Source organism: Thamnophis sirtalis, unplaced genomic scaffold (genome assembly GCF_051295495.1).
Source record: "Thamnophis sirtalis isolate CommonGarterSnake01/CBP01778 unplaced genomic scaffold, rThaSir2_p1.2 scaffold_6, whole genome shotgun sequence".
Classification (NCBI taxonomy): Eukaryota; Metazoa; Chordata; class Lepidosauria; order Squamata; family Natricidae; genus Thamnophis; species Thamnophis sirtalis.
In genome coordinates, this window is record NW_028261386.1 from 134,639,882 (window position 1) to 134,653,163 (window position 13,282).

The following is a 13,282-nucleotide window of genomic DNA, read 5'->3' on the forward strand; positions in this document are numbered from 1 at the left end:
AAGCAATTCCTTCCAGGGTCATAAAATCCAGATAATAATCTTTCTTCCAACATTTGAAAGCTTCCCCCCCACCTCCAATTTTAATAACTGGAATTCTCCATGACAAAAGTCCTCCACATTCTCCTGCCTACTGTCTGCCCACTTCAGCATGAGAAAGGAGCCTGTTTATTTACCTTTCATTCCCAGAAGTCCTGAAGAGGGACTGCTAAATGCTCCCCCACCCCACCCCAGGCCTTTATTTTCCTTAGCCCAGGTAAGGTTTATGCTTAAGATAATGATCGCACCTCCATTCATCAAAAAGTGGCTCTGTTGGGTCCAATAGATGGCAGTTATAAGATGCTGGATTTCCACCTCCCACAACCCCTTTTCTGTCTTTCATCCACTCCATCATCATGTAAACCTGAGACGATTGCTAGCAAATTAATGGCTCTGAGTCTAGGATAAGCGGTTGTCTGTAATAAATCAGGGCTTCTCTTCTGCGTCTCCCAGCGTCTACCCAGAGTGCACTTTACCCATTCTGCAATACTTGTCATCATGCACAAAATACATACTTGTCATCATGCACAAAAATGGCCTGTATTTGTCAATAAGAGCTGTTGTTGTAGCTTGGAGAGGAGGAGGAGGAGGAGGAGCATACACCCCAGATGTAGGAAATTAGCACCCACCCATCTCCTAGAAGAATGAAATATCCTAGGAAATTTTAAAAAGGCAGAATATTATATTTCTCTGGATGTGAAAACTGAGAAACATGTTTTTAAAGACAAAGTAGCTTCCTCCCTTTGTCAATAAAACCATTAAAGCCTGAGCTAATGTACTCTACATAACAAAGGTAGGATTAACCCTCTACAGAATCTCACCACAAGGCACCTGGGAAAATTACATTAGCAAGCAAGGCAACCAAACTTGGGCTCAAAGCCACAGCCTACAGAGCTGCCCCTGCATGGCTCCATGGGAGTCAGAATACAAACTCAAGACCAAAGGCCAGAGAGGGCATAAAACCAGGGACTTTCAGCATCTCGGCCTCTTTTCTTTTTTCTGTGATCCTTTTCATCCTTAAGCCGTCTTTCCAAGCAGCCTCCCTGTCTCCAGTGCCTTTCCCCCCCACTTGGAACGGAACCCAGAAGGACGTTTCTTCCAACACAGAAAAATAGGATAGTTGGTGGATTTAATTCTATGATCACAACCCTCATATCCTGAACAATACCCGCTAAATTCAATTCAACACGCTCCTAAATAAATGTGCACAGCATTACTCTGCACATGGATGCAATCAGGATTAAAACATAATGTTTCGTTTTAGATTATCCAATTATGTGTGCAGAAATTATCTCTATACAAACTGCAGCTATTCAACTGGGTTGTTTATGGGAACATCAGTTGCGCTGGGCCACAGTCCCATCCATTCTCCTTGCTGTATCTTTCACACTATGCACGCAACATCATATTACAATGTTGGCAACCTTTACTGCTCTGTTTCTGTGGTCTAAACATTATTAGACGAGCCAGCAAAGAAAAAATTACCTTAATATATGAAGTCCCTCTATAAGTGAATTGAATAGGCTGAGAGGGTTGTTTTTTAAGAATAATAATTGATTACAGTTTGTTCAATTGTCTTTTTATATTCCCTAGCAACAAGTTCTTTTCCAGGCATGATGTTTTGAAATTTTTTAAAGCAAGTTTCAGAGGGCTTGCTAAATAATCAAACAATGAAAGGAGGTCTTGAACAGGTATGAAGGAAACCACGTGTTTAGATAAAACCTGGGTTTGGCATATCTGTTAATAAATGTTCAAAAAAAAACAACAATATGAGGATGTAGGAAGTTTTCTCCCCTAGAAAAATGAAATATCCTGGGAAATATTGAAAAGGCAGATTATTATATTTCCCTGGATGTGAAAAGGGAGAAACATGTTTTTAAAGACAAAGTAGCTCCCTGCAGCGTCCTGCCCCCTCCCTGTCAATGAGTCATTAAAGCCTGGGCTAGCCTACACTACATAACAAAGGTAGGATTAGCCTTCTACAGAAACTCACCACGTGGCATCTGGGAACTCAACAAAGCTTGGGATTCAAAAGACACACATCCTACAGGTTAGCTAAGACCCTCTGCCCCTTTTTCCCTCTTTTCTTCTTCACCCAACATTGGCAAGCACGTGATCCCCCTTTTCTGTTCAGGAACTCCTGTCCACCATTAAACCATCTTTCCCAGCAGCTTCCGTGTTTCCTTTTTCCCCACTTGGAACTGAACCCAGAAGGACGTTTCTTCCAACAAGGACCATGATAACATTTCATGAACGGTATCACTTAGACTATTTTCGTTTTTAAAAATCCCATTGAAGTGCAAAATGAAATCAAAAGCTACTCTGGTTTCTCTTCAGATCGTATAAATCTTTCGCCTTTTACTAAAAGCTAATGTATCTTAACATACTGCATGGCTTCCTCTAGTTGCCCTGTCTCCAAGCTCAGTTCAAAGTTATTAGTACTGTGGATTCTATTTATATACCGCTTTCCCCTTTTTTAAAAAAACAGGTTTTTCTTTGTGTTGGGAGCAGCCTTTGCAGCCTTCTTACCTGATCAAATTCACCATATAAAACAGCAGAGAGAAAGAAATTGCTACGTGGCCTGATAAGGCCCGGTCAGTGAGGGACCCCCTGAGTCCCATAATATCATCTGCCCAGCCAGTTTTATCAGGCAAAGTTGTGGCACTCGGAGCTCCATTAGCTCAAGCAACGTTTTTCAACCGCAGTAACTTTAAGACGTCACCTCTCAGAATTCCCCAGGCAGCCTGTTAAAGTTGGAAAACACTGAACCACACAATTGTGAAGTCTGCCTCATCTGGAGCACGGCTTTCCCTCTAGAATGAACCCCCCCCCCCAACTTGGTTAGAGCAACCCCCCCCCTTTTGAGTATCTGAGAGGGGCCTGGAGAAGATGTGGCTCTTTGCCTGGCTCTTTGTCTGGGATTATGGAGACCCCCCTTTCTTTCTTCCTTTCCTTTGTTCTAACAGGGATTTCTTTTCTCTCTGTTCTTCCTTTTCTATTGCTTTGGGATTGCCCCCCCCTTTTTTTTAACTGATCCTTGCTTTAAATGTTTTACTACTTGGTGAACCATGGCAAGTTGGGCAGCATAAACATTTAAATTATGACGACTGTTTGTCCCACACTCAGCCAGAGGCTTAGACTTGATCTGGCATTTATACCCACCTACCAAGACCTTTCCAAGCACTTGGGAGAGCCAGATGTTGTCGTCCAAGCTGACTTTTACAATTAACTGGGGCTGATTTTGTCAATGCCGATGGCTTTGTTCAAGTGGTGCTCCAGATGTTTTAGGATTGCACCCAAGGTGCCTATTACTGTTGGCGTTTGCTTTTTTTTTTTGCCACACACTCATTCTGTTATTATGGTTGATTGCACAGTCAGCCAAATTTTTAGACTGGCTTTTATTATTGTTATTGGAAAGTAAGGTGCATATTTAGTTTCCTGCTTCTTTTCCCCTCTAGCAGACTCACAAAAGCGTCTTTTGAGGGGAGTTATCACTGGTAGGAAATAGGTTCACTGATACTTCTATTCAGGGCTGGGTTCCTGCCAGTTCTAAGCTCTTCTATAGAACAGGTTCCAGAAATCTACAGTGCCGTTTAGAACCCGTTCCAGTTCCCTCCCACCACCCGTCCAGACATCATCAAGATGAAGAGCAAGAGGAGGAATTCTGGGAATTGAAGTCCACAAGTCTTAAAGCTGTCAAGTCTGAACACCCCTGGGGTTTTTTTCTCTCTGAAGGGTTAGGGGTGCAAGGGTGTTGAACTTGACAGCTTTAAGACTTGCGTGCTTCAAATGCCAGAGTTTCTGAGCCAACATTTTGATTGCTAAGCAAGAGCGTTGTTAAGTGAGTTTCACCACATTTTACAAGTTAGCCACAGCCACCCGGTCACCCACTCCCACAAAGCAGGCCACATCTACAAAAGAGGTTCTAAAATGTTTTGAAACCCACCACTGTTTCCATGGAAATACTTCTAAAATACTTTTAGAATAGTCACCCCGCCCAAAAAGTCATTTTCTGTGTCTCATGGGATCCAAAATATTGCTTGAGAGCAATATTGACTTAAGTCCAACACTCAAGAAGGAATATAAATCCAGTATTAAGCTTCTGCTAATAAGTTATAACTCTGGTTAATAATTGCTGAAGTCTGTGAAAAGATTTTGATCACAAGCACAAGGGAGGAGATGACTGCGATTTACCCTTCAGTAAAATTGGTGACTGAGGAGATGGAGTAGAACCAGGACCTTAGGAGGTGAAAAGAGGCAGATCACCAGCCATGCCACCTTTCTGGAGCAACCGCCAGAGATTTCCCTGTCCCCTCTGTTGGGCATTTTTTCTGATATTCACAGGCTCCATTGTAGTTCAGCCTATCAACATGTAAGTGGAGTAAATAGATAAATAAAAGGTTGAGGATGGGGAGCGGGGGATTACTGTATTCAGTCGCCTGTATCCAGAGGTAAAAGGGATGGCTTTCAAGGTTTTTTTTTTCTTCCTGAATATCTGCTACGGATGGATGTTCAGGGGAATCTTCTAGAAGTATAATAAGTGTAGGGAGAGGCACCAACTGGGAAAACAAAGCTGCATTGTGTTTTTCTCAGCAAAATTCTCCACTCGATCCACGTCTTGGTCCTGTCTGCAAACTGAGAAAGAAGCGAAGGAACTTTTGCAGAAGCCGTGAATCTAAACCATAAGCACCATTTGTTTATTGGGTTTCTATTGCATCTTTATTGCTTCATAAATAACTCAACATACCTAATTCTCTTTCCTTCTCCCATTTGCCCCACAACAACAACCCTGTGGGGTGTGTTAAATTGAGAGCGTGTGACTGGCTTTCATGCCTAAGGCAGAACTAGAAGTCCCAGCCTCCTGGTTTCTAGGCCAGCACCTTCACCATGAGACCAAACTGGCTCCCTGTTGTTCATGGCAGCGGAAAGTCTCCTTGCCTTCTCTCCTTCTTCAACTGATGAAAACTTTATTTGAAGTAAAATGCCCAGCGGTCCAATAACCTCCAGAGTTTCTATCCAGGGCACCTGGCCGGAGCACTGTATAAACTATGTTTTCTACCGGTGTTACTATTTTTAATTGCATGATGATTATTATTTTATCATCTGCATACGAGAGAGAGAGAGAGAGAGAGGGAGGACAATGGTAAAAAGACGCTGAATGCTGGGCCTGAAATCAACCTGTCATGAGTTCATGTGCAAAGCATTTGTGGTATTTAGTGACATCTAGGGGCCAATGGGTGACACTGCATCCTGAAACAGCATTCTCAGAAGGGAAAGAAGCCGAGTTCCATCTTTGCCATAATGGCACTGGGGAAGGTCAAGATCAAAAATTGTTGGAACCTACTCTGTGGGTGTGGCCTCCTTTGTGGGAGTGGCTTTCCAACCATGTGACCAGATACGAGATTATGAATTGGTACTTAGGTCGGTCCAAGTAGCTATTCAGGAACTCTGGCATTGAAGCACGCAAGTCTTAAAGCTGTCAAGTTACAAGATCCTTGCACCCCTCACCCTTTAGGGAAAAAAACCCAGCGGTCTTCAAACCTGACAGCTTTAAGACTTGTGGACTTCAACTCCCAGAATTCCTCCTCCAGTCCTGTTGCGGCAACGTCATCTGCGTGGATCTGCTCCATCTTCGTTTTTTTCACAGGGGGCAGGACTGCCACTGAAGAGGCCGACGACATTTGTCAGAACCACCTTAAATTACCTCACACATAGCGCTTGACAGCTATTTAAACAGGCTGTCAAGCAGGGACAGCCAATGAGCGGGCCTACTGCGGCTAGCAACGAATGATGCTGCACCCTAGCCAATCAGGGTGCCTCTAGCAGCTAGCAACAGACGACGCTGTGCTCTAGCCAATCAGGGCGCTGCCTGGCCTGTTGCCAGCCGCCAGGTCGTACGTCGAGGACTTTCCGAGTCCTCAACACCCCTTCCCCCCAAGCGAGAGCGCATGCTCAGCGTTGAAGCATGTGTAGTCAGCGAGATAGGCGGGGCGCTGCCTGACCCACCCGGAACGCCTCAGTTCTACAGGAGTCGTCGGAGGGGTGAGTCCTGCTCGTTGTAGCTCCTCCCCAAAGGGAGTGGAGCTCTGAGGGACACCATCTAGGGACGGCCCAGAAGGTGGGCGCAATTCAGCAGGTAGGCCGGGCCGTGGGGGCGCGGCAACTGGGGAGGAGTCACCGAGCCGGGAGGCGGCAACAAATGATGTGCAATAGGATCGGCTTGAGGTGGAAGCGGGGACGTTGGCCAGCAGGAGGCATCTGGATAGGTGGGACCTGCCTGGGGAAAGGCCTCAAACTGGAATCTTTGGACCGGCTGGCAGGCAGCTGTGTCATGGGCCCCTGGATCAGATGGGACGCCGGTCTCAGTGGGGAGATACTTCCTTAACTGATCCACGTGGCGCCTCCAATCGGATCCATCGGCTAGTCCGTCCCTGTAAGAACAGGGGCCGGTTATGGACAGAATAGAGGCAGCCACCCATTTAGCATTCCCTGAGAAAGAACGGGCCCAAACCAAATCCCCCACTAGGAAGGAGCCGGGAGGTGGAAACGAATTGGGGCCTGTTGTCTGAGACTACCACGTCCGGCAACCTGTGGGTTGCGAACAACCAGCGTAGGGCCCTGACAGTACTCTCGGCCGTGGTGGAGGTCATGAGGACAAGCTCCACCCAGCGAGAGTAGGCACCCACCACAATCAGGAATGTCTGCCCGAAGGGGCGGAGCCTGGATGCCGTGATGAGACGACGCGCGATCTCAAAGCTCTGAGATCACACTCGACACTTTTATTGCTGGGGGGTTCTAACGGACCTAAATCATCCCGAAGAGATGGTGAACAGGAAGATTGCATCTTGCTGATCTCGGAGATATCGCAAAATCTCCGAGAAAAGCAGGGCTAAAGTCTTCTGCTGGCAGTAAAAATTCAGTCTATCAAGGCTGACAAAGTCAGGGCAATATGGAGGAGAAGTGTTAAGCTGGTGAGAAACTTTTATTGTTTTAAAAAAACGGACTGCCTATAAAATTTAAAAACTAACTTAAATCAAAGAATAGAAGAATTTAGCGGCGATTTTGATCTTTGTAATGGTTCTGGACAGTGATTATCTTACTTTCTAAATGTTATTTACATGGATTGCAGAGCCTCGAGATACAAAGTCAGTGAGATCAGAAGGAAAAGGGAACGTGCCAGCCTCCAGCCTCCAAGTGGTTGTATTGCTTCCCACTCTCTAATGTTATTTCAAACTTAAAAGAAACAAAGTTCTTAAATGGAATTAATAGCAAGAAATAAAAGTCCTTGTTGAAATAAAGAAGAAGACTTTAATCCATAGATTAAAAAAAATAAAAAATAGAAGAAAAATCGATCCATTCTCTTTAAAAAGACAAAAAAGGTTGCGAGCACTTCAATCCACAAAGTAGAATTACAAAGAAAAAGAAACACACTATCCAAAGCAATCCAATATGGGTTAATTTCGCTGCTTGTTTTCTTTTGCTTTCGGATTTAATTTAACTTTTAAAAAATTTTGGGGCAGTCTTTTCCAAAACAGTAAAGTTTCCTCACCAGATGGACACACTTTCTCTTTCAGTTCCCCTTCCGTTCCGGAGCCATCCCAACTTCATCAGCCTGGGGCTGGACTTTTTGTCGCTGTCTTGAAGAACTTCTCTTGGATTGATCAGCAAGATGTATTCTTCCTGTTCCCCATCTCTACTGGACGGTTTAGGTCCAATTGGACCATCCAGCGGCAAAAGTATCAGCAGCGGTCTCAGGGCATCGAGACTCCACGTCCGTAATATCTTCGCGACGTTGGCTCCTCCTTTCACGCCATCTAATATTTATCACTGTAGCGCAGTCATGGGCAAACCTGAGACGATTTTCTGCCAAAGAGCAAAGCCACAGACATTCATCGCATTCCCAGAATGGAGAGAAAGAAATCCTCCCCTCAAGTCTTCAATATATAAAAGAAACAACAAATCCATTTAACAAAACAGGCCGGCATCTTGCTTAGAGGAGTGGCTGCAGAAAGCAACGGAAGGAATCACTCCCCTAAGGAACTGAACAATAATGGGATCCTGAAAGGAAAGCAGGCCATTTTTTTGTAATAGGAAATCATATAAAAACAGAGGATTCAATGGACGTGCTACTCGTAGCTATGAAGAGCCTGACAGAGCCTCACTTCATACTGAGATGGGCAGCATATACATTTAATGCATAATTTTAAAAAAATCTCATCACACACAAGGCAACATTGGATTGTCATTCCTAGCTAATGACTCAAGAGCCAGGTGTGGTTCATCTGTGATGTACAATGCTCCTCCTTCTATTTGGGTTCGGAACCCTCATCTGTACGGCTGGTTCTCCTTGGTTCTGCAGAATCACCTTTTCCAGTGGGCATTTATATCTCTGGAAGAAGAAGAAGAACACCAGTTTCACCGATGCCTCTGCCTTTCAGCTCTTACCACTATCTATAACCATGGCTGATTGCATGTCCTAATGGGATCCACAAGTAGCCACTCTATCTTGGTGTGCACGCTCACATTTCTCTCCTGCTACAGTGACTTGAGGGAGTTTAGTTCACTGATTATAATATCAGGCCCGTCTTACTTGATTTGATTGTAATCAATACCTTCCAATACTAAATTGGAATGGGGTTCTTGCACTGACAACAAAACTATATTTCACAACCTCCTGCTCGTCCAAATCTGTTGTGTAATTGAAAACTTCCAATATCACAGTGCCACTAAAAGTTAGATGTACTGTAGAAGGCTAGAGAAACACTAATTCTTTAGAAGTGCAAACTGAGAAGACGTCCTGAATTGAAAATAAAATGACGACACTCAAGAAATTGATTTATCAGTAACAGTTAACCAAACTCACAACCTCTGAGTTCTTAGAAAAGTGTTCAATCATTAACAAATGTAGCCATAAATCAAGTTCAAAAAATACCATCAACCTTTTCCATGGAAGAGCTGGGACCTCTTCCATGGAAAGCACTAACTCCTTTTGATTATTGATGGCAGGCAAAGAGAACACTCTTTGACTGTAAACACAGTCTCTGATTGGCTCCATGATCAATGCATAATCCTTAGCACTTGCTGTTGATTTTTGTAATCCCCGATAAGAAATATAGTCCAAGGCCTCTTGCTTCACTGAGGCAGGAGCCCACCACTCACATTTCAAAATATAGAATGCCATGCTCTACAGACCAGTTTCAGATGCATTGCCTTGGCCATTATTTTCTGATAATTACTATGACTACCTGTTATGTAAATCTTGGAAGCTTTTTGCGAGGGTTTCTTATCCGTATGTATCTCCAAACAACCCATCTGCCACACCTTCACCAGACTTGATTCATCTGTGAAAGGATCCTGGACAACATATTGTTTCTGCTCTCTATAGAGATTTTTTCTGAACTCTATTTTCTATTCACCTGATAGCATTGCAATGATAACAGCATATACTGGATGTGAACTGCCGCATTGCCCATTGGTCTTCCAAAAATTGTTTCCACCTCCTTGAAAACCATCTGTATCACTAAACCCTCACAATTCTTCCACTTACGTTCTGATGGAAATTTTTTAGTACATAAACTACAGTCAAAAACTCAATTTCTATTTGAGCAGAATTTAGTCCTAATGCATTCAAGACTTTGGGAGCATAAGAAAGAAAAATGACCTCCCGCTTTCCCCACATTTTCTTTGCGGTGGGCAGTCACAAAGGGAGATGAGCTGCCTTGGCTACCAGCCAGGACTGTTGTGGAGAGAATGGAGACCTTGCGTCTAGGAGTGGAGACTAATTTTGTATCTAGGAATTGAAGACATTGGCCAAGCCAAGGAGAATATATAATATCAAGTGCTGGAGTTCCAAGGGAAACTCATCTCAGTTTCTGGGGGAAATGAAGCCAGTTTCATCCATAAAGGAAATATATGGGGATAGAGAGACATGTTGCAGCATCTGAGAACTGAGAAAGAATGTTAGAAGTTGGGAAGTTTGGACACTGGTGAAAACTGTCCCCCCTCACCAGTTCACACAAAAGGAGATGGTTTCTATTTCGCTTCCATGACCATCACTTCAACTTTTTAGGCTCCCCACCCTTCAGTTTACTATTCTGAAGCTGAAACCATCCTGAGGCTTCAGTGCCACCACACCTAGAGCTGAGGGATAGGGAGGGAGGATTAGGGACATCTGCGCCTGTGTAGTCAAAATAAAATACTTCCTCTTGGGAACCAAGAACGTTCTCACACCTGGCCGGAGGAAGGAGGAACCGCGTCACCAGACCAGCAAATGCTGCCTTGTTTGGGCCGTGGACTGATTGTTAGGGACTTTCACTTTTAATTAGGTGAAAACCGAGGGGCCCATCAGAGTCGGTGTTCACCAGATATGTGCCTATATGAGCTTTTCCAATGAAGCTACTCTTTGAGGAACCTACCTGCCTCGAAGTTTTGCTTGCAAGTGATCTATTACTCGGAACCCTGACAGTAGTCCTCAATTTATGATCGCAATTGAGCCCCACATTTTTGTTTCTAAATGAGATAGTTGTTAAATGGAGTTTTGCTCCATTTTACAACCTTTCTTGCCACAGTTCTTAAGTGAATTCGTACAGTCACTAAATAAATTGTTGTAAGTCGAGAACCAGCTATATAGCAGTTCTTTTCAGGAGAGAACTGTGAAGGCAGCAAATCCAGACATCAAGAGCGTCCAGTGCTTCTGAATTTACACAGGATTGTAACTTAGGCAGTTTGTTAAAAGCATCTAGTAATCAAAGATACTTTGGCGAAAAAGATATATGAGTGTTTCAATTAAAACTCCAGTGTGCCAAACTATCACAATCAACAAAAAGAATCACAAAACATTTGCCTTTATGCCACTTCAGAAGTGAGGAGGTTTTAAACATAAACTATATTTATCTTTGTTTAACCAACTGCTATAATGTGTTTACAACTTGATGACTAGAGGTCTTTTCCTCTTAATCTTTCCACTCATAACTCAGAGATCTAACATGCAGCTTGGTTTTTTTTATACCGTGTGCTTATATCTGAAAGCAAAGTCTGTTGATCTGTGTGAAGTTGCTTTTACAATTAATCATGTGTATGGAGGGGAGATGGGGAGAATGATACTTTCAGGAAGCAGGAAACAGAGATATGGAGAAGGCGAAAACCTCCTTTCCTTTGAAAGAGCTTCTTGTATTATGCATTGGTCTTCCCCAAAGTGGCCAATATTGACTCCCAAGGGTTAATGGGATTGATGCTGTGGTTGTTATTATGGTTGGTTGTACAGTCAGCCAGAAGTTTGAGCTGAATTTGGCATTTCTATCCACAGGTCAAATCCTTCCCAAGAAGCTTATGTGAAGTCACAGCTGTCAGTACTTTAGCTGGTGTTGACTTTCATATGCCTTGAGTTCTTCCCAAGAACCTAGGATACTGCAATCTATCAATAGAATAAAATAAAATAAGATAGGATAGGACACAATACAATACAACACAATGAAGGGAAGGGAAGGGATGGGATGGGAAGAGAAGAGAAGAGAAGAGATGAGATCTTGGAGGTGTTCTAGTCCAACCCCATTGGAATCGGTATAGAATATGTTGCAGATCCAAGTGGCCCTTTTGCAATTGACAGATGGGAATTTTGTCAATACACGAATTTTCTAATTTCTATCCAAATATTTTTGTTATGGCACCAAGTGTGTCGATAACCACTGAGCTCCCTCCCAATCAGTTTATTCCATTGTCTCTCCATTTCAATTTTCAGATCTTGATGCTTTGTGAACCCAATTCTACAACTTCAGTTCTACTGTCTCCTGGTACTACCACAATTATTCACACTTTCTTCTTTTCAACCACAATTAAGTCTGGTGTTTTATGACACAGGTGTGTTTGTGTGTTTGTGTGTGGGTGTGGGTGTGGGTGTGTGCTAAAAAAAACCTGAAAGAATCATGAAAAAACATGAAAATTTCCAAATGAACAATGATATTGATGATATTTGAAAACATCAAAACCTCTACATATGGGGAGATAAGATTTCATTTAAAAAAAACACCCCAGCTAGAAAACAGGATGATATTCGTATACATCTCAGAATATAACTATTCTCTAATTTTTTTCCCAAGCTTCTCCATAAACAGAGATGGCAAGACACCATCTAAGGTTTAATTTGTTCTCCAGAAGCATTTGTGAAAAACAAGTGGCTTCCTAATCCATATTTCTTCTTCCCCAAACTTCCTACTAATACCGCCATCCCATTCCTCTCATGATTTTCAACATTTTCTATTGCCTTTGCTTGCTGGTATAAAAGTATACACCATGGCAAAACCGTTGGCCCTACTTCTGTTCCCAGCAATATTTCTGCCAGTCAGCCTTGGACTTCTGACTGAGTTTCTGAAGATTTTATTGTTAGTTGAGCTACAGTCTTGGCACTTGACAGACATCTCCTGGAGCACATATTCTCTCTCCTTTCCCCCACCCCATAGATGAACGTGGAACCAGACCCAATATGGACTAAATACTTCCCTGAAGTTAGTATAGTATAAATCATCTATGGAGTCACCCTGTTATTTATTTGTTTATAACATTCTTCTTATGTTAACCTCCAAAAGTTAAGCCTATTTTTATCAGATCTAAGTTTCTCCTAACCTAAGAAAGAGAAGGCCAAGTTTCTCCTTGGATGAAATCCACAGGGCAGAGAGGCATTTTAGCTTTCAGAGGGCGAGTAGACACATTAACCTCAAAAGCACAGGCTGCTATTGCAATGCAATCTATTGTAACCCTTGAGGAAAGAAAATTATTTAACACCGAGACACATGCAAACATAAGCCTCTTTTCCACAAACTCTCTTACCTGTTTTTTGAAGTCCAGTAAACTGTGGGTTTAACAAACTCATTGATGGGAAACGTGTCCTTTATTCTTTGAATCTGATTTTTGATGTCTCAGAGTTACCTTGGCTTCGTTGGACCCCATCAGTGGTAGGTTGCCAATTTTTTTACTACTGGTTCGGGCACACGAACCGGTTCAGGCGCTCATGTGCAGAAGTGTCTGGGCAGATGGGCGGAGCCTCCCGCTGCCTCTCCTACCGGTTTGCCTGATCTGGGCTGACCCGGGAGCAACTCACTTCTGGACCCCACCCAGACTCTCTTTGGACCAGAGCGGGCAACACGTGTTGCAAAACAAAGTAAATGAAATTAAAAGGATATTATGGAAGGAATGATAGAAGAGAACATATGTAGCTTAAGTTGAGCTGCGGAGTCCTTCATGCTCTCTGAGC